Source organism: Doryrhamphus excisus, chromosome 1, assembly GCF_030265055.1.
Source record: "Doryrhamphus excisus isolate RoL2022-K1 chromosome 1, RoL_Dexc_1.0, whole genome shotgun sequence".
Classification (NCBI taxonomy): domain Eukaryota; kingdom Metazoa; phylum Chordata; class Actinopteri; order Syngnathiformes; family Syngnathidae; genus Doryrhamphus; species Doryrhamphus excisus.
In genome coordinates, this window is record NC_080466.1 from 22,941,084 (window position 1) to 22,961,755 (window position 20,672).

The window sequence follows — 20,672 nt, forward strand, 5'->3', positions numbered from 1 at the left end:
TAGAATAAAATGTAAATACAATGATTATAGTGTTAAGTTAAGGGCAGTTTCAGCTTGTTGCTCCTCCCGTACAAGGCGATGGTGCTGAGGCTTCGCGGTAAGCCCAACCACCTCCGCAGGAAACAGCTGACCTTCTTCTTGAAGCCCTTGATGGTGGTCAGTGGCACATTGTAGACCAGCAGCGGCCAGAGTAGGCGTGGCAGGATGCCGTGTTGGTAGATCCAGGCTTTAAACTTGGTAAACTTGGTAATCCTGACTTATCCACTGCGGTCAGCCAGGTTCCCAACTCCTCTGATGTTGCTTGGAGTGCTCCGGTGTCCTTCAAGGTACAGTCATAGATCTTGCCCAGGCTCTTAACTGGCTTCTCCCCCACCGATGGAATCTGGGTGCCTCTGACTGAGAAGCGAAACTGGTCTGTGACTTTCCCCTTCTTCACCACCAGAGACCTGGAGGAGTTTGAACCTGACAGGGACTCTCAATTCACACATGTGTTGGACTTTGGACTCCGTCCCTTGTATGACCATTTTTCCCCATTGGCGAACTGTTTTTGTGTTGGTGCCAGATGTACTGCTGGCACTGTGGCTAAGCTGGTCAAAGTGCCTGTCTAGTAAACAGGTGATGCTGGGTTCAAATCCCAGCAGTGCCTGGGTGCTTGGTCAGTGAAACTTTGGCAGCTGATTTCTGAACCATGTACTTCTTTTTGTCACTTGCCCTTCAAGAACGAATTGACGTTGCATCCACAGCTGACGTGATTGTTGTGGATCCCATTACGCCAGAAGGTGCTTGAATCCAAAGAGTATGACATTGTGATGTTTTGTCATTCAGCGCCACTTTGCAGAGGCTCATCCACTTGACAGTTGAATTTTTTTCTCTTACAGTGTGTCCCCACGTGGCATTGGTGGTTCAGTGGTAGAATTCTCAGACATTTGCTGCCAGCCAATCAGGATGCGACACAGACGTCAGACAAGCAAAGAGACTCGCCTGCCATGCGGGCATGATTACCATTACCATTACCATCTATCAGGGATGGCAACTGAATTAAGAATCAATGCCAGAAACCTGCCACAGGATTTCAGATAATGTTTTGATGCAGACTGGTCATGTAGCCTCTGAAGTTCACCAACGCAGACCTGACTTAAGGTGACTACACTTCCAAAGTTCCCAGTGATGACTGAACCTCTCGCTCCTTGTGTTCCCTGAGAAACTCATATCTTCAATTTAATTATTGAGAATTGTGTTTACCCACAGTCCTGGAAGATCGCAAAGGTGCTAGGTCGAAAAGGTTTACTTAAACAAGTTATTCCTTGTGTGCTGTTGTAGTCTCTGTCACGCAATTGGTCAACAAGTTTGGCTGTTAACTGAGAGGTTGGTGGTTTGAGCCCACCCAGGGACTGTCAATTCACACGTGTTGGACTTTGGACTCCCTCCCTTGTATGAACATTTTTCCCCATTGGCGAACTGTTTTTGTGTTGGTGCCAGATGCACAGCTGGCGCTGTGGCTAAGCTGGTCAAAGTGCCTGTCTCGCACTGTATCTTCAATTTAATTATTGAGAATGGCGTTTACCCACAGTCCTGGAAGATCGCAAAGGTTTACTTAAACAAGTTATTCAGGGAAGGGGCCTACCTTCACCGCCTGAACAGGGACTTGATCTCTGGACCCTCAGATTAAAAGTCTGATGCTCTACCAACTGAGCTGTCCAGGCCGTTGTTGAATGAGGACAACTCACAAGGTAAAATCTTCTGGCATACTGTACTTGACCTTGCAGAGATGAGAGCTTCTTCTCTGGCTCTTAACAAAGGCGGTCTCATCTTTCCCCTCTCCTCCCTATCCCTTATCTTCCCTGCTTTGTTGTCCCCTGTCCATCCTGTCGATGGAGTTTGACTTGATTCTTTGTCACGCAGTCTGAAATTGGCAAACGGAGAAATTCTGATTGAGTGACCAATGCAGTCTGTCTATTTTAATACATTTCGTCTCAACTCATGTTGAAAAAGGACAGAGCCATTTCCGTGAGAGCACAAGACCCCTGGATTGTACCCAAAAATACTTTGCGTTCATCAAAGAGTAAAGCTGGTGTCCTGGTTTGCAATGCCTCGATTGTTACACCAGAAGGTGCGAGTCACATCCAAAACAAAGGGCATGCTGGACGCATAGCATGCGTTAGTATGGCTTCAACTGAACAGAAGTTGGCAGGGTGTGAGTCTCTGTGGCGCAATCGGTCAGCGCGCTCGGCTGTTAACCGGGAGGCTGGTGGTTTGAGCCCACCCAGGGACGTTCTCTGGATGCATCAGTGTCACTGTTCATTCATGTTTGCGCTCCACTCTTGCACAGCACTTGTGTGGTTCCAAATTGGCAAACTGCGTGTCAATGACTTTTCAAAAGCACATTCCAGCTTCCATGGTCTAACACATTTGATCAGAAGTTAGGTTGATCAAGTCACAGATTTCAGTTTGTTTCTGCACAGGTCTGGTGAAACACAGAAGCTCTGCTTGAAAATATTAGCTTTTGCAAAAGCGCCAGCCAGGATTATAGATTAAGAGACGACGGAATGCTTTTATGTTAAAAGGAATCAAGTCAAACCCCATCAACTGGTAAGCAGGGGCCCTTAAGAGAAGACACCTCTTACTGTTACAAGATACTGTTGTGATTTTTTGACAGACTTGTCTAGTAAACAGGAGATCCTGGGTTCAAATCCCAGCAGTGCCTTCTCTGTGTTTCAGCAGCTCCTATGCTGTTATTTAAAAGAAATGTTGTTCTTTTTCTGTTGAATAAAGACCCACCATTTCTGATGTCATATGTAGTATACATGTCACATGTACTACAATGCTCCCTACAAAGACAATACCCTTGTGTATTTGGACATTTGCAGGTTTAAGAAAACAGACCACATTAGCCAAATATCTTCCGGACAAAAGAGTGGTCAGACAAGACAAAGTTTGAGCCAGTCACCTGAACATTAGACTTTTGATCTGAGTGTCCGGGATTCAAGTCCCTGTTCAGGTGACCAGTGATAGGGTCTGAGGTCCGCTTGCAAACGCCTCCTTTTTGCCCACAAAATACAAGGGCAACAGGACAATCCCTTGGTACTTTATGGAAACAATGTGAGGTGCCTGGCTTTTAACTAGAAGTGGAAAGACTTGTGTAGCCCCTCACACAAACCATGTGTCTTCCTCCCATGCACATGTTGCCAGCTGATCCTTGACATCAGCAAAATTTTGGTTCTAGGACAATGGGGTCACCTGCCCCCATTGGTCTTTTCCAAGGAGTCACGGTGGCCGAGAGGTTAAGGCGTTGGACTCGAAATCCAATGGGGTTTCCCCGCACAGGTTGGAATCCTGTCTGTGACGCTTTGGCTGGGCATTTGTTGCCGCCATGCTGTTTACCTTGTGGTGGAGTACTGTTGGTTACGAGGGCCGGGGTGTTGTCCTTTCACAGTACGCATTCTCTACTTTGGAGGTCTAAATTTTGGGTAGAGGATAATGGGGTCCACTGTCCCCATTGATCTGCTTCTTGCAGTCTCGGTGGCCGAGAGGTTTGTTGCCACTCTGCTTTGACATGCTGTTTTCTTTACCTCTCCCCGGTCTTTCAGCGGCCTTGTCGAGGGTGTTTCACAGGTGGGTGGGTGGTGTGATGCTGGATATGGGGGCCAGTGGGTTGTCGCCCTTTTGTTGTTCCTGGAGCACATAAAGAAGAGTGGCCAGTACGGGGGGTCGAACACATGACCTTGGCGTTATGAGCACCACACGCTGACCAACTGAGCTAACCGGGATAGTGGCAGAGAGCTGCTGGAATGACAAGGCGCTACGAAACGCGTATCGGGCGAGCCTCAGCGTCTGGGTCTCATCCCGAGCAGCCAGCTCATCTTGCACTTGTTGGCTGAGGCTCGCCCGATATGCGCTCCGCAGCGCCATGTCATTCCAGCCGCTGTCTGTGGCTATCCATTCGACTCGACAACCGGCTGCGGGAGCGCAGCGCACAGCGGAGGGCGGAGCCTCTCCGACCCACACGTCGGCTCCAAATCCTACCTCCTGGGGCTCTTCCGGCACCACTCCTCCCTCCCTGCTCCAGCATCGGAGCGCCGTCTGATGACGTCGGGAGTGTCGTCCCCATGCAACTGGGAGCCAGTCGCCTTTCGTCAGCGGAGAGGAGTCATCGTCCACGCCTGTGGCTGTGCCTGTACTGTGGGAGTCCTACACACAATTTCCCGCTGTCCAGTTCGCCCAGCACGCCAACGCTCTTCCTCCACCAGGGATATTCCCCAGCTGCTGGCACTGCCCGCTCCAACCACACCGGCTGCATCATCCGCTTTGGTGGGCCGACTTCAGATATCCTGGGCGGGGGAAGCTTCTCCTACAACAGCATTAATTGACTCTGGGGCGGACGAGAACTTCATTGATAGCGGACTGGTCAGTTCTCTCAACATTCCTACTGTTGAGCTTGTCCCCCACAAGAATGTCCGCTCGCTAGATGAACATCACCTGGCATGCATTACGCATCAGACGTGCACCATATCCTTGGTGCTGTCGGGTAACCACCACCAGGTCACAATTTTTTTTCTTATGCCCTCTCGCTCAGCTCTGTTAGTACTCGGCCTCCCCTGGCATCCCATGCGTGTGTTGTGATTGTGATGTTTTGTCATTCAGCGCCACTTTGCAGCGGCACATCAACTCGACAATTTAATTTGTTCTCCGACAGTGTTTCCCAATGTGGCATTGGTGGTTCAGTGGTAGAATTCTCGCTTGCCAAGCGGGAGGCCCGGGTCCGTTTCCCGGCCAATGCAGTATATCTCAGCTTGTACCTTTCTTTAGAGCTCATGTTGAAAAAGTACAAAGGCTCTTTTCCTGCGAAAGGGCAGTATTCAGAATGACACCTGAAACGTAACAGACCGGACCACCGGAGAGTTAAGGTGGACAGCACTTAGTGAAACCTGACTGCAGTCATGCTGTTGTAGTCTCTGTCGCGCAATTGCTCAGCACGTTTGGCTGTTAACTGAGAGGTTGGTGGTTCGAGCCCTCCCAGGGACTCTCAATTCACACATGTGTTGGACTTTGGACTCCCTCCCTTGTATGAACATTTTTCCCCATTGGCGAACTGTTTTTGTGTTGGTGCCAGATGCACTGCTGGCACTGTGGCTAAGCTGGTCAAAGTGCCTGTCTAGTAAACAGGAGATCCTGGGTTCAAATCCCAGCAGTGCCTGGGTGCTTGGTCAGTGAAACTTTGGCAGCTGATTTGTCAACCATGTACTTCTTTTTGTCACTTGCCCTTCAAGAACGAATTGACGTTGCATCCACAGCTGACGTGATTGTTGTGGATCCCATTACGCCAGAAGGTGCTTGAATCCAAAGAGTATGACATTGTGATGTTTTGTCATTCAGCGCCACTTTGCAGAGGCTCATCCACTTGACAGTTGAATTTTTTTTCTCTTACAGTGTGTCCCCACGTGGCATTGGTGGTTCAGTGGTAGAATTCTCACTTGCCAAGCGGGGGCCGTGCGCGTGTTGTTGACATTTGCTGCCAGCCAATCAGGATGCGACACAGACGTCAGACAAGCAAAGAGACTCGCCTGCCACATGGGCATGATTACCATTACCATTACCATCTATCAGGGATGGCAACTGAATTAAGAATCAATGCCAGAAACCTGCCACAGGATTTCAGTTAATGTTTTGATGCAGACTGGTCATGATGCCTCTGATTCATTCAATTAATTAATTAATTAAAATTAATTAAACCACTACCTGTGAGAGGTAAGGTACACCATTGCACTAAACATTGATAGAATAGTTAGTAATGGAGTTAGTAGTGAATAACTAACAATGCTTGTGGGGATTTTTTTGGTTTTGGACATCTTTCAGATAAATAAACATGCAAATTGACCCGGGAACATCATGGCTGTTCCTGACAAATGAACATAACAGGAGGGTTAAGATGACTACACTTCCAAAGTTCTCAGTTATGACTGAACCTCTCGCTCCTTTGTTCCCTGAGAAACTAGGTTGGGTGTGGAATTGATCAAACATCAAGAAGACCACATCAATTCAAAAAAATTAAAAAGTGATATCGTGGCAGAAAAATGCCCGGTTAGCTCAGTCGGGAGAGCATGAGACTCTTAATCTCAGGGTCGTGGGTTCGAGCCCCACATTGGGCGGTTCAGCTCTTTTGGTGATACATCTTAAAGATTTCTTTCCTGTGGAAAATTCTGCAACATGCGGAAAACATTTCATTCGAAGTACACAAAAACAAATCCCATTCTTGTAGGACCACAAATGGTAGAGCGCTCACTTCGCATGTGAGATGAAGTGGAATCGATGCCTGCATTCTCCAAATGGTATATTATGCCTTTTTCTTGCCAAAAAAGCATTCTCAATCTCCCACATTGTACCGGACGCTTGGATTAATTGCATTCTAATGATGTTTCCTAAAAACACAGGTGGTGTCAAAACTGGTGCATTAGTATAGTCCGATGAGGATGGGATTCGAACCCATGCGTGCAGAACACAATGGATTAGCAGTCCATCACCTTAACTTCTCGGTCACCTCATCTCCTTTGTGGACATGGTCTTGTTGACTCAAAATGACACATCTTAATTAGTGTTTTGGTGTTGCAGAAATTGTGGCAGCCTTCCTGTGCAGCGGGGGGATTTAACTCAAAGGCCAGAGTTTCTTGCTTTACATGCAAGAAATAGCGGGTTTGATATCCGTATTGTCGAAATGATATGTTATGGCTTTTTTGCCAACAAAAGCGTTCTTGATCTCCGACATCGTACCTTATACTTTGATTCATTGCATGCTAATAATGTTTACTAAAAATACAGGTGTGGTCAAAACTAGTGTATTTTTATAGCACCACACTTCAAGTGGACAGACAATCTTGTCTTTTCAGACAATACAATTACAAAAGCAACACACACCTGCCATGACCCTGAATCGGCCGGGGTTGATGTGGCCACAACACAGAGTAGGAACCACTATACAATTACGGCTGTGAGCTATGCTTTTCTGGGCAAGAACCATAAACTCAGACTTGGAGGTGCAGATTGCTCATTTCAGCTGGTTCTTATTTGTCTGCGAGCAAAGCTTGAATTTCATGTGGGTGTTGTCCTGGCGGGAGAAACATTTTAGCTTGTGTCGGCATGGCTACCGTGACAAAAGCCCATTTTCCTTTCCAGTAAATGTGCATCAGCTGAACACTTTGCAGACCTAATGCTGTGAACATTTGTTGTACGTCACCTCCCAACTGCACTTGTCTGGTCTTAATATGTAATTGTCTGGCTGTGTTGTCGTGATCGATGTTGATGAAATCAAGAGAACAAAGTCACACCTTTACACCTTTTATTTGCCAACTCACCATGTAAACAGCGATTGTGCTGAAAACTGGGATTGAACCAGGGACCTTTAGAGATTCAATCCAACGCTCTCCCAACTGAGCAATTTCAGCTGCAAAGGGGGTTCTCTGCTTTTTCAGTCTGGGCTAAAAGTGGGGGAAGGGTGACGCTGTGTCTGTGCCACGTACTATGTTGCTGTGTACCTGGTCCAGTGTGTTCTCATCTTGGGTTGGAATGTCCCCATGCTGGTAACGGGTGGGGAATACAGTCCGTTGATGAGGATAAGCGGTACAGTGGAGTTCACTGGTTGAAGTTGCCAGGTACCATAAAAATGGCAATGGGCCACGAGCGTGTTCTGAATTCCCCTTTGGCAGAATTGGCTAAATGGCCGTACAAAAAGCACCATACTTGGAGCCTGTGGTCAATGTCAACAGTTGGGCTAATTCAGTTCCGTTGAGACGGTGATTATGTACCAAGTCAGTTATGTCAGTCAGGATTTGGTCAAGGTTGTTGTGTGGTTTTGGCATGGATAAGGGTATGTATCTAAATTCATGAGGAGTCCATGGTCTGTAAACATACTGAGGTACTCCCCCTGCTGTTGCGGAACTTGCAAATTTTCCCACTGAGGGGTGAATAAAGGCATATCTTATCTTCTACCATAGGGTAGGCTTCTCCTTCTACATCAAAGGGTAGGTTTTGGCAAGAAGTAGGATTCTTAATCCTACTTCTTGCCATTAATGCTTTCCCGAGTTCCAACATTTCCTTGGGAGCGAGTTTGATAACCTCGGGGTGTGGACATACTCGTTGATATGCCAACGAGGCTGGGAGGATTCCAACTATGGTCTTTTGGTTTTAGTGTGTCATTTAATTGAGTCGAGTCAATAGTTCCCCAAGAGAGGGTGGACATGGGTGTCTGTTCAAGGGCGGTTGCAGAGTGATCATAAATTGGAAATGTCGGGTACAAAGATGTTGCCTGAGTCGGAGACTGTAGAACTACAGATGACTGAAAGTCTCGCTCCTTCTGAAACAAGGTTGTCTGTGGAATTGATCAAACATCAAGATGGCCACATCGATAAAAAAGAAAAACAAAAAATTATATCTACAGCAGAAAAAGGCCTGGTTAGCTCAGTGGGTAGAGCATGAGACTCTTACTCTCAGGGTCCTGGGTTTGAGACCCACATTGGGTGTGCATGTGAGGAAGACACTTGGTTTGTGTGCGGGGCTACACAAGCCTTTCCAGTTCCAGTTAAAAGGTAAGCACCTCAGGCGGGCATTGGTGGTTCAGTGGTAGAATTCTCGCTTGCCAAGCGGGAGGCCCGGGTCTGATTCCCGGCCAATACAGTATATCTAAGCTTTTACCCAGAGCTCATGTTGAAAAAGGACAAAGGCTCTTTTCCTGCCAAAGGGCAGAATTCAGAATGACACCTGAAAAGTAACAGACCGGACCACCTGAGAGTTAAGGTGGACAGCACTTGAGTATTTGCAACTTTCTGTCAAAAGTGGAAACTTACTGAAACCTTACTGCAGTGATGCAGATGTAGTCTCTATGCAGCAATTGGTCAGCGCGTTCGGCTGTTAACTGAGAGGTTGGTGGTTCGAGCCCACCCAGGGCCGCTCAATTGACACATGTGTTTGGCTTTGGGCTCCCTCCCTTTTATGAACATTTTTCCCCATTGGTGAACTGTTTTTGTGTCGGTGCCAGATTTCAGCATTTCAGCATTTCCTTTTTTACTGAAGGCACCATTGTCAAGTTTGCATGCTTCGCAGGCACTATGCTTTAGTTGGTCAAATTACATGCCTAGCAAAGAGGGGCTCATTGGTTCTAATTCCAGCAGTCCTCTACTGGTATTTCCATGACTCTGGTTTTCATACTTTTTATCAGAGGTCATGTTGAAGAACAAAGACTGTTTTCTGGAGAAACGCAAGACCCCAGAATGCAATAGGTCTGCTTTGTATACTTTTCAGCAGCGGTCATTTTGAAAAGCACCCCTGGTTTACTGCCCAGGAGGAGCAGCCTCGGCCACTTTAGAATGAAGGGTGACGCCACTTCAAGATGCAAGAAGCTGTCAGAAGTGGGACTCAAACCCACGCCTCATTAGAGACTGCAACCTGAATGCAGCACCAAACTTCAGGTTCAGGTTCAAACTCCTGTGACACTTTAATTACAGAAGAGACAGACAACAAAATTCAAAATTTCTCGCAGCGAGAAGAGTGAAAAAACAAACCCAGTGACATGCCGCTCCACTCTGAGGATGCCATTCATGCTCCTCTCTTTTTATTTTCTTTAGGAGGTCCCTAATACATGGTTGTGCAACTCTAAGGGGAGGGGGAAGCAAGCAGTTGCACGAGCTGTACTTGTTGTCTATGTGTGTGTGTGTATGTGAGAGCAATTACTTTTTGTGCATGTGTTCTTATCTTGGCGCATTTTGCATGATGAACAGGAACATCTTCAAGGTAGCTACTGATATTCCCAGGCACCTGCAAGATTAGTGGTGCTGGGAGTTGCTGGTCAGCGTCATGGAATGTTCCTGCTTTAAAACACTCAAGACTATTGTCTATTGTCTAAGCAAACGGATATAAGGGTGATAACTTAACACTATAATAATTGAATTTAGTTTTTATTCTAACAGTTAGTCCAGATTAACAGCCTAGTTATTTGTGTCAGTCCCAGGGACCGTTTCTAGACCCTTGTGTGACACTTGTGGAGAGCCCTTGCATTCTTCCCAATTGGTAAACCCTTTGTATCGGTGCCAAATATACGGGATTCTCCCCCTGCTGACCGAATGACACACAACAAATGGCATCATCTCAGCGTTGGAGCAGTTTATGTCTAGAAGAGTAAAGGCAGCATTGCCAGGGTGACTTACTCGGCTGGCGCTGTGGCTTAGCTGGTCAAAGTGCCTGTCTTGTAAACAGGAAATCCTGGGTTCAAATCCCAGCAGTGCCTGGCTGCTTAGTCCGTGAAACTTTGGCAGCTGATTTCTGACCCACGTACCTCTTTTTGTCACTTGCCCTTCAAAAACGAGTCAATGGTGCATCCACAGCTGACATGATTGTTGTGGATCCCGTTACGCCAGAAGGTGCTTGAATCCAAAAAGTATGACATTGTGATGTTTTGTCATTCAGCGCCACTTTACAGAGGCTCATCCACTTGATAGTTTAATTTGTTTCTCTTACAGTGTGTCCCCACGTGGCATTGGTGGTTCAGTGGTAGAATTCTCACTTGCCAAGCGGGGGCCGCGCGTGTGGTGTTGACATTTGCTGCCAGCCAATCGGGATGCAAGAGAGACGTCGGAGAAGCAGAGAGACTTCAGAGAAATGAATTCAGGTTTTCAAATCTCGTCTAAGTCATCAGTCAAGTGACTGTTTTCTTCTCCACAATATTATTGTTTTCCAATTAATCCCTATATCATTACAAACTATTCCTATCAGGCTTATATTGATACCAGTGCTTGAAATAAAATACAAAATCAATGCAATGTCATTCATTCATTTTCTACCGCTTTTCCTCACAAGGGTCGCGGGGGGTGCTGGAGCCTATCCCAGCTGTCTTCGGGCGAGAGGATCAATGCAATGTAACAAAGAATATTTATTTATCAGGGTACCACACTCAAGAACACTCTCAATAATAAAAAATAAATAATAATCTACATGTAAGCAGTTATGAATAATAAATATACGTATTGTTCACTTATTTTGCCGTCTTTGTTTCTCCTTTTCATAGAAAGGAGAAATACCCTCCCTCCAGTCTTCACTGGTCCAGTGTGGGCAGCAGTTGGAGAAGTTTGGATGGACAATCTTTTTTGGGCTCTAAGCAAATAAAACCATGAAATACACATTTGTAATTTGGTTCAAACAAGATGCAACTATGAGAACAAAGGGACACATGATTAAGTTTTTACCTGGCTTTGCTTTGGCTGAAGCTGTTGCTAATGTAATGTAACTGTTGCTAATGCGTGTAATAGCGTGTAATACGTGTAATAGGTATACTGCGGCGGTCGTAAATAACGAACAATAGCAGAAGTGGCACCGCCACACCACAAACAGCCACATAAAAACATGAAAGCAGAACAGTTCAAAGACAAAATATTTTCAAGTATTTGTGCTGTTTTCTTTTACTGTAGTTTACCATGTTTTTGTCCGTCTCGTCGCTCGCTCGCTCGGAAAAAGCAATTGTGCTGTTTATTACCCGAAGTTCAACATGGATGGAGGAAAAAGCGGCCACAGCGCCACTCCTGGACAAAAGTATATTACATTCATAATGGGCTTTCGCTATAATTGGAAATGAATGGGGAATGTTTCGGTCGTTTCAGCAGACCCGGAGACCCGGGTCCGATTCCGAATGCAACAGGGCTGTTTTTATACCTTTCATCGGTGTAAAAAAGTGCAAAGACCGTTTTCGGGACCAACACATGACCTCTGAATTTGATCAGAAATGTCACACCTCTCCACCTCCACATCCATCAATCTTCCTCCGCTTATCCAGGTCCAGGTCGCGGGGGGCAGCAGTCTTGGTAGGGAAGCCCAGATTTCCCGGTCCCCGGCCACCTCCTCCATCTCCACCGGGAGGACACCAAGGTGTTCCCAGGCCAGCTGTGAGACATAATCCCTCCAGCGTGTCCTAGGTCTGCCCCGGGGCCTTTTCCCGGCTGGGTATGCCCGGAACACCTCACCAGGGAGGCGTCCGGGAGGCATCCGGACTAGATGCCCGAGCCACCTCAACTGACTCCTCTCGATGTGAAGGAGAAGCGGCTCTACTCTGAGCGCTCCCGGATGACTGAGCTCCTCACCCTATCTCTTAGGATGAGTCCAGCTACCCTACGGAGGAAACTCATTTCAGCTGCCTGTATCCGAGATGTCATTCTTTCGGTCATGACCCAAAGCTCATGACCATAGGTGAGGGTGGGAACATAGATCGACCGGTAAATTGAGAGCTTTTTTAACCACGACGGTCTGTTACAGCGACCGCATTACTGCCGAGGCTGCGCCGATCCATCTGTCGACCTCACGCTCCCACTTTCCCTCACTCGTGACCATACCTAAGATACCTAAACTCCTCCACCTGGGGTAGGACCTCATTCCCAACCCGGAGGGAGCACTCCACCCTTTTACGACTGAGAACCACGGCCTCTGATTTGGAGGTACTGAGTCTCATCCCAGACGCTTCGCACTCAGATGCAAACCGTCCCAGTAAGCGCTGAAGGTCACAGCCCGTAGAGGCCATAAGAACCACATCATCTGCAAATAGCAGAGATTACATTCAAAGGCCCCTGAAACAGATTCCCTCAACACCTTGGCTGCGCCTAGAAATTCTGGGATGTCCATAAGTGCACTTGGCACCAGGACACCCTTGGCTGCAGGTCTATGATCGACTTTGCAGTCGTGTCATCAGACCTGCGTCCGCATGTTCTGGACAGGCGGGTGAAGAGAGGGGCTGAGCTGTCAACTGATCACCACCTGGTGATGAGTTGGATCAGATGGCGGGGGAGGATGCTGGACAGACCTGGTAGACCCAAACGAGTAGTGAGGGTGTGCTGGGAACGTCTGGCAGAGTCTCCCGTTCGTCGAGTTTTCAACTCTCACCTCTGGCAGAGCTTCGCCTGCATCCCGGGGGAGGACCGGGATATTGAATCCGAATGGGCCATATTCCGTGCCTCCATTGCTGAGGCGGTTGACCGGAGCTGCGGCCGCAAGGCGGTCGGTGCGAGTCGTGGCGGCAGGCCCCGAACCCGATGGTGGACACCAGAGGTCAGGGCCGCCATCAAGCTGAAGAAGGAGTCCTATCGAGCATTGATGGCTTGTGGGACTCCGGAAGCAGCTGACAGGTACTGTAAGGCCAAACGGTTCCCGGCTTCGGCGGTTGTCGAGGCAAAAACTCGGGTGTGGGAGGAATTCGGTGAGGCCATGGAGCACGACTTTTGGTCGGCCTCGAAGGGGTTCTGGCAAACCGTCCGGACCCTCCGAAAAGGGAAGCATTGCAGGGAGGCGTCCGGGAGGCATCCGGACTAGATGCCCGAGCCACCTCAACTGACTCCTCTCGATGTGAAGGAGAAGCGGCTCTACTCTGAGCCCTCCCGGATGACTGAGCTCCTCACCCTATCTCTTAGGGTGAGTCCAGCTACCCTACGGAGGAAACTCATTTCAGCCGCCTGTATCCGAGATGTCATTCTTTCGGTCATGACCCAAAGCTCATGACCATAGGTGAGGGTGGGAACATAGATCGACCGGTAAATTGAAAGCTTTTTTAACCACGACGGTCCGTTACAGCGACCGCATTACTGCCGAGGCTGCGCCGATCCGTCTGTCGACCTCACGCTCCCACTTTCCCTCACTCGTGACCATACCTAAGATACCTAAACTCCTCCACCTCGGGTAGGACCTCATTCCCAACCCGGAGGGAGCACTCCACCCTTTTACGACTGAGAACCACGGCCTCTGATTTGGAGGTACTGAGTCTCATCCCAGACGCTTCGCACTCAGATGCAAACCGTCCCAGTAAGCGCTGAAGGTCACAGCCCGTAGAGGCCATAAGAACCACATCATCTGCAAATAAGAGAGATGAGATTCTAAGGCCCCTGAAACAGATTCCCTCAACACCTTGACTGTGTCCGGGTTGAGAAGGATCGGCCACAATCCTTTTCTGCACGCCTTAGGGTCCTGGAGGCGTACAGATCCTGGAGGGACGGGAGATTGCAGGAGGTGAGGATGGACTCAATGATGGAGCTGTAGAAGTGCACCAACATTGTCTTTGGCAGGATGAATTTCTTCAGCTGCCATAGGAACGTAGGAAGTACATCCTCTGCTGTGCCTTCTTGATGAGGGAGCTGATGTTCGGCTCCCACTGGAGGTCCTGGGAGATGATGGTACCCAGGATGCGGAAGGACTCCACAATGTCAATCGTAGAGTCACAGAGGTTGATGGGGACAGGAGAGGCTGAGTTCCTCCTGTTGTCCACAACCATCACCACTGTTTTTAGGGCGTTGAGCTCCAGGTTGTTCAGGTTGCACCAAGTCACCAGATGGTCAACCTCTCACCTGTAGGCAAACTTGTCGCCGTCAGAGATGAGTCCGATGAGGGTGGTGTTGTCCGCAGACTTCGGGAGCTTGACAGACTGGTGACTGGAGGTGTAACTGTTTGTGTACAGGGAGAAGAGCAGAGGAGAAAGAACGCAGCCCTGGGGGATCAGGTGCTGACGGTTTTTGTATCTGAGATGTGTTTCCCCAGCTTCACGCACTGTTTCCTGTCAGACAGGACGTCTGTAATCCACCTGCAGGTGGAGTCAGGCACGCTCAGCTGGGAGAACTTCTCCTGGAGCAGAGTTGGGAGGATGGTGTTGAAGGCGGAGCTGAAGTCCACAAACAGGATCCTAGCATAGGTTCCTGCGGAGTCCAGGTGCTGGAGGACCAACACACCAAGGCAGCCGTCCGCTGCGCCATTTTGGAAACACGTGGTGGCATGGGAATAGATGACTACATGGTAATCAGGTGGTTAGGTGTCAGTGGTTCCAGACACATGGGTTGTTTACATTGTCCACAGTAAGAGGGTGATTATTCACAACAGACATGGCTTCCTAAAGAAAGGTTCTCAAGGAACTGTCACTCAACCTGCCAGCACTGTTTGCTAGGACTGAAATGAGCACGCTTTTGATGGTTCTGATCTGGCGCTCCCAAACACCTCCCATATGGCTTGCATTTATGACAAAGTTGCATTGCTTGTCTGCCAGGTAGTCTGTTACTCTTTCTGTGTTTATTTCCTTTAGAGACTTTTCCATTTCATTTTTAGTTCAAACTAAGTATGTTCCCTGATCTGATCGGATGTGCCAAACAGCACCTCTGATGGCAATGAAGCATCTTGGGGCATTGATGAATGAGTCAGTGGTCAAGTCCTCCAGCATCTCTATATGATCACCTCCAGAACATAGACAAGTGAATAGTAGACTGTACTGTTTTTGTTCTTTACGCCCTTGTTTTGTGTGAAATGGGCCAAAACAATCCATGCCACCATAGGTAATTGGTGGAGAAGGCTCAATGTGGTCTTGAGGTAAGTCAGCCATCTTTTGTTCCTCTGTGGCTCCTCGAGCTTTCTGGCATGGGATGCACTGTCAAATATGTTGAGCCACTGCTTTGCTCCCTCCCACGATCCAGTAGTCATTTGCTCTGAGTTAATTCAAGAACAAATATAGTTCTGAGACTGGACCTTCTCTGCCAATTCAGGAAAAGCAGGGGAATTAGCTCAAATGGTATAGCGCTTGCTTTGCATGTGAGAGGTAGCGGGATCGATTGCCTAAATTCTACAAGGAATCCTTTGTTTTATTGGCTAATTGTAGGCCATTCGCGCACCCCGAGGTTACAGAGGTCAAAGGTAAGCCCATACTCAGCAGCACAGTGGTGAAAGGTAAATTTATGTGCATTACCGTTTCCACAGGTTCCCGATTTGTACAACCCGGCATTAATACCTCTTAGTGTAATTGTACCTTACTGGTGGATGCCTTCTTCTGGTCGCTCCTCAGGGCTGACCTCTGGTAGTGGTGCGGTGGACCCGACGTGAGTGATAGGTTACCGACCGAGAACATGACTGGTGTTTGTGCCCCAATTTCTTTCCTTCCTCCAATAACAGAATTGTCAATTGATGTGGAGCGCCTAGTGCATAGTCCTACTTCCGTAGGGTCTCACCTCATGCCACGGACGCCCTGAGGACCAGACAAGGTGTGTCAACCTCACCCTGGTTCGGTGCTTCCAACCTGACGTACATTGACCCTTGGATAGGTTTTCCTGGTGTCCTGTTGGTTATGAGGGCGGGGTGTTGTTGACGTGGGCTTTTGTTGTTCCTTCACGGTCCACGTTCTTTGCACTCGGGGTCTAAATTTTGGGTAGAGGACAATGGGGTGGCCGCCCCCATTGATCTGCTTCATGCAGTCACGGTGCGCGAGAGGTTTGCCACCACTCTGCTTTGCCATGCTGTTTTCTTGACCTTTCCCCGGTCAGTTAGCGGCCTTGATGGGGGTGTTTCGCAGTTGATTGGGTTGTGCGCTGTTGGTTATGGGGCCCGATGGGTTTTTGCCGTGGGCTTTTGTTGTTCCTGGAGCAGATAAAGAAGAGTGGTCAGTACGGGGGTGAACCCATGACCGTGGCTTTATTAGCACCACGCTCTGATCAACTGAGCTAATCGACCACAGGACACCATTGCATCAAATGTTTCCAGCTAAAATCGACTAACTCATCCTTAACAGACCGCATTCTCCGTGCCATGCTGTTTTCTTTACCTTTACCTGGTCGGTTGGTTGCCTTGATGGGGGTGTTTCGCAGTTCACTGGGTTCTGCGCTGTTGGTTATGGGGCCGGGGGGTTATGAGGGGCAGGGTGTTGTCGACGGGGGCTTTTGTTGTTCCTTCACGGTCCGCATTCTCTGCACTCGTGGTCTAAATTTTGGGTTGAGGATAATGGGGTCCACTGCCCCCATTGATCTGCTCCTTGCAGTCTTGGTGACTGAGAGGATTGTTGACGCTCTGCTTTGACATGCTGTTTTGTTTACCTCTCGAGGGTGTTTCACTGGTGACAATTGACACTTTGGTCTCCCTCCCTTGTATGAACATGTTTCCCCATTGGTGAACTGTTTTTGTGTCCGTGCCAGATGCCCAGGATTTCCTTTTCTACTAAAGGCCCCATTCAAGTCAAGTTTGCATGCTTCACAGGCACGATGCTTTAGTTGTCTAGGGGCTCATTGGTTCCAATTCCAGCAGGCCTCTACTGGTATTTCCATACTTTTTTATCAGAGGTCATGTTGAGATACAAAGCCTGTTTTCAGGAGAAATGCAAGATCCCGGGATACAATAGGTCTTCTTTGTACACTTTTCAGCAGCAGACATTTTGAAAAGCACCCCTGGTTTACTGCCCAGGAGTAACAGCCTCGGCCACTCTGGAATGAAGGGTGACGCCACTTCAAGATGCAAGAAGCTGTCAGGAGTGGGATTCGAACCCACGCCTAATTCGAGACTGCACCTGAAGGCAGTGCCTTCGACCACTCGGCCACCCTGACCCTCCAGAGCCTACTTTTTAAAAGGCATTCACACACTCTGCGTTTTGTTTCCCATGTGGGTATTATGTTATGTTAGTCCAGATTAACAACCTAGTTATTTGTGTCAGTCCCAGGGACCATTTCCAGACCCTCGTGTGACACTTGTGTTGGACTCTTTTGGAGAGCCCTTGCATTCTTCCCAATAGGTAAACCCTTTGTATCGGTGCCAAATATATACGGGATTCCCCACCTGCTGACCGAATGACACACGACAAATGGCGTTGTCTCAACGTTGCAAGCAGTTAATGTCTAGAAGAGTAAAGGCAGCATTGCCACGTTGACATGCTCAGCTGGCACTATGGCTTAGCTGGTGAAAGTCCCTGTCTAATAAACAGGAGATCCTGGGTTAAAATCCCAGCAGTACCTGGGTGCTTGGTCCGTGAAACTTTGGCAGCATCCACGTACCTCTTTTTGTCACTTGCCCTTCAAAAACGAGTCTACGGTGCATCCACACCTGACATGATTGTTGTGGATCCCATTATGCCAGAAGGAGCTAAATCCAAAGAGTATAACATTGTGATGTTTTGTCATTCAGTGCCACTTTGCATAGGCTCAGCCACTTTTCTCCGACAGTGCAACCCCATGTGGCATTGGTGGTTCAGTGGTAGAATTCTCGCTTGCCAAGCGGGAGCCCTGGCTCCAATTCCCAGCCAATGCAGTACATCTCTGCTTGTACCTTTCTTTAGAGTTCATGTGAAAAAGTACAAAGGCTCTTTTTCCTGTGAAAGGGCAGAACTCAGAATGACACCTGAAAAGTAAGAGAACGGACCACCTGACAGTTAAGGTGGACAGCACTTGAGTATTTGCACATTTCTGTCAGAAGTAGAAACTTATTGAAACCTTACTGCAGTGATGCTGATGTAGTCTCTGTGCAATTGGTCAGAGCGTTGGCCGGGCCGCGCTTGTGTTGTTGACATTTGCTGCCAGCCAATCAGGATGCGAGACAGATGTCAGACAAGCAGAGAGACTTTGGAGAAATGAAGTCAGGTATTTGAATCCCGTCTAAGGCATCAGTCAAGTCACAGTTTTCTTCTCCACAATATTATTTTTTTCCAATTAATCCCTATATAATTACAAATTATTCCTATCAGGCTTATATTTATACCAGTGCTTTAAATAAAATACAAAATCAATGCAATGTCACAAAGAATATTTATTTATCAGGTTGCCACACTCAAGAACACTCTCAATAATAATAAAAAAATCTACATGTAAGCAGTTATGAATAATGAATATACACATTGTTCACTTATTTTGCCGCCTTTGTTTCTCCTTTTCATAGAAAGGAGAGGCCTGGAACTCCCTCCAGCTCATCTCTTTTTCCATCCTGTGCTCTCTATAGATGGAGAACACTTTGGCAGGACAGTAGATGTACTTCTCTGAAGCCAGTGTGGATGCGGGGGCTTTTCCGGCCCTGCTTCAGCTGCATCCTGCAGAGGCACTTTCGGACAGGGGGTGGAGGAGATTCATCCCTCTTTCTCTTCTTCTGCTGTTTTTCCTCCACCCTCTTTCTTGTCTCATCCACCTCTCGCTGGAAGAAGTCTGTTTGACTGAAATCTTTAAATGGCATCTTAGGGTCTGTCAGACCTTCTGCAGCACTAAGATTATCTGACAGGGCCTTGTTGATGAACGTCGTGGTTGATGTCCTATCCACTTGATATTTTGATTTTGGTTGGCCACAGCACAGACATGGTTTTTGTTTGAGTTTTTTGACACAGGAGGTGGTTGCTGCTGCTCCAACGGGGTATGAGCAGGTGGTGGTGGTGAAATAACCATCGCTGCAGGCAGTGTCACTACAGCCACAAGATGCAACTATTCCAACAAAGGGACAAATAATTACGCGTTTTTACCTGGCTTTGCTTTGGCTGAGCGAGAAGTCCTTTCAGGCAAGAAAACAACAAAAAGCAACACACACCAGCCGTGACTCAGACAAAACACAGAATACAAACAACAACACGATTACGGCTACAAGCTATCGTTTTTTGGGTGAGAACCATGAACTCCTACTCAGAGGTGCGGATTGCTCATTCTCGCTGCTTCAAATTTGCCTGTGAGCAAACCTTGAACTTTAGACTCAGATCAATCGAAATGGTTGTTGACGCCCCTTTCTCTGTCTTGTTGCCGTTTCTCATTGAGGTTTCCTGACTGAGAGCAGATCGGCCTCACGGCTGGTTGGTTGTCTCCCATGGACGGGCAGACCTTTCCAGCAAGCATTGGTAGTGCTGGGCTGGTCGTTTCTTGCTCGGTCTGGCTGCACTCGCAAGCCAAGGAGCTCGGCGCGGTGCTGCCTCTTGTTTTAAACACGGGATAAGGGGAGAGCGCGAACGCAGTCCCCCACTACCACAAATTATGCAGTCGAGATTCCCGCATTTGGGGAATTCGCAGAGGTCAGCTCAACCCATGTGCAATGGCTGAGCCTCGCCCTGGGTGAACCACCTTCTTGATCATGGTATCTCCCCTGGCAGGTAAGTATGAGTTGCACCGGTCCCGCCCGGACTAGTCTCTCGCACATGCCACATGCTGAGTGGTGGTCTCATCAGGTCGCCCACAACAAGCCCAGCCACTTGACCTGTGTCCAAATTCAGAGACAGGACTTTGGTTATCTCAAGGAGTCAGTCTGTGTGGCACTCTTGTGACTTCATTCTGAGCAAAGGCAGTGGCAGCAAGTGGCTTAGGGCAGTTGCTGCAGACGTTCAATGCGGAGACTGAAGTACTGACTCCACGTCCCTAGTCACACCATGTAGCATGAGAGGCCAATATGTTTAACCCTGACACGTGTAGATGTGCAAGGTCGTTGTGAGTCAGTGGGTTGTCAGGGTCAAACTCCTGTGACACTTGTAAAAACACTTAAATGCAGAAATACAGAAGAGACAGACAACAATATTCAAAGTTACTCGCAGCGAGGAGAGTGAAACCACATACCCAGTTACATGCCGCTCCACTGAGTATGCAGTTCAAACTCCTCTTTATTTATTCTCTTTTGGGGGTCCCTACTACATGGTCATGCAACTCTAGGGGTCTAGGGGTGGCAGTTGCACGAGCTGTATTTGTTTCTCTATGTGTATGTGTGTGTATATGAGAGGAATTACTTTTATTGTTTTATGAGTTCTTATCTTGACACGTTCTTGCAGGATTAACGTGAACATCTGCAGGGTTGCGGTTGGCGCATCCAGGCACATCCAGGACCTGGGGGTTGCTGGGGGTCTCTGATCAGGGTCACAGGAACATTTCTTCTTCAGCACATTCAAACACTCTTTCTATTGTCTAAGCAAATGG

General features: G+C 48.0%; 9 non-coding genes across 9 annotated transcripts; 7 read left to right on the plus strand and 2 right to left on the minus strand.

The window, feature by feature from the left end:
• The first annotated feature begins 572 nt into the window (after window positions 1–572).
• On the plus strand, window positions 573–646 carry trnat-agu (transfer RNA threonine (anticodon AGU)). Its single transcript has one exon. It is a non-coding gene; the product is annotated as a tRNA-Thr (tRNA).
• Window positions 647–2,198: 1,552 nt separating this feature from the next.
• trnan-guu (transfer RNA asparagine (anticodon GUU)) lies at window positions 2,199–2,272 on the plus strand. The gene has a single exon. It is a non-coding gene; the product is annotated as a tRNA-Asn (tRNA).
• Window positions 2,273–3,263: 991 nt separating this feature from the next.
• trnas-cga (transfer RNA serine (anticodon CGA)) lies at window positions 3,264–3,345 on the plus strand. Its single transcript has one exon. It is a non-coding gene; the product is annotated as a tRNA-Ser (tRNA).
• A 1,362-nt stretch (window positions 3,346–4,707) lies between these two features.
• trnag-gcc (transfer RNA glycine (anticodon GCC)) lies at window positions 4,708–4,778 on the plus strand. The gene has a single exon. It is a non-coding gene; the product is annotated as a tRNA-Gly (tRNA).
• A 342-nt stretch (window positions 4,779–5,120) lies between these two features.
• On the plus strand, window positions 5,121–5,194 carry trnat-agu (transfer RNA threonine (anticodon AGU)). The gene has a single exon. It is a non-coding gene; the product is annotated as a tRNA-Thr (tRNA).
• Window positions 5,195–6,073: 879 nt separating this feature from the next.
• On the plus strand, window positions 6,074–6,146 carry trnak-cuu (transfer RNA lysine (anticodon CUU)). The gene has a single exon. It is a non-coding gene; the product is annotated as a tRNA-Lys (tRNA).
• Window positions 6,147–6,459: 313 nt separating this feature from the next.
• On the minus strand, window positions 6,460–6,541 carry trnas-gcu (transfer RNA serine (anticodon GCU)). The gene has a single exon. It is a non-coding gene; the product is annotated as a tRNA-Ser (tRNA).
• Window positions 6,542–10,196: 3,655 nt separating this feature from the next.
• On the plus strand, window positions 10,197–10,270 carry trnat-ugu (transfer RNA threonine (anticodon UGU)). The gene has a single exon. It is a non-coding gene; the product is annotated as a tRNA-Thr (tRNA).
• Window positions 10,271–19,705: 9,435 nt separating this feature from the next.
• On the minus strand, window positions 19,706–19,869 carry LOC131101580 (U1 spliceosomal RNA). Its single transcript, XR_009119238.1, has one exon. It is a non-coding gene; the product is annotated as a U1 spliceosomal RNA (small nuclear RNA).
• Between the last annotated feature and the right edge of the window lie 803 nt (window positions 19,870–20,672).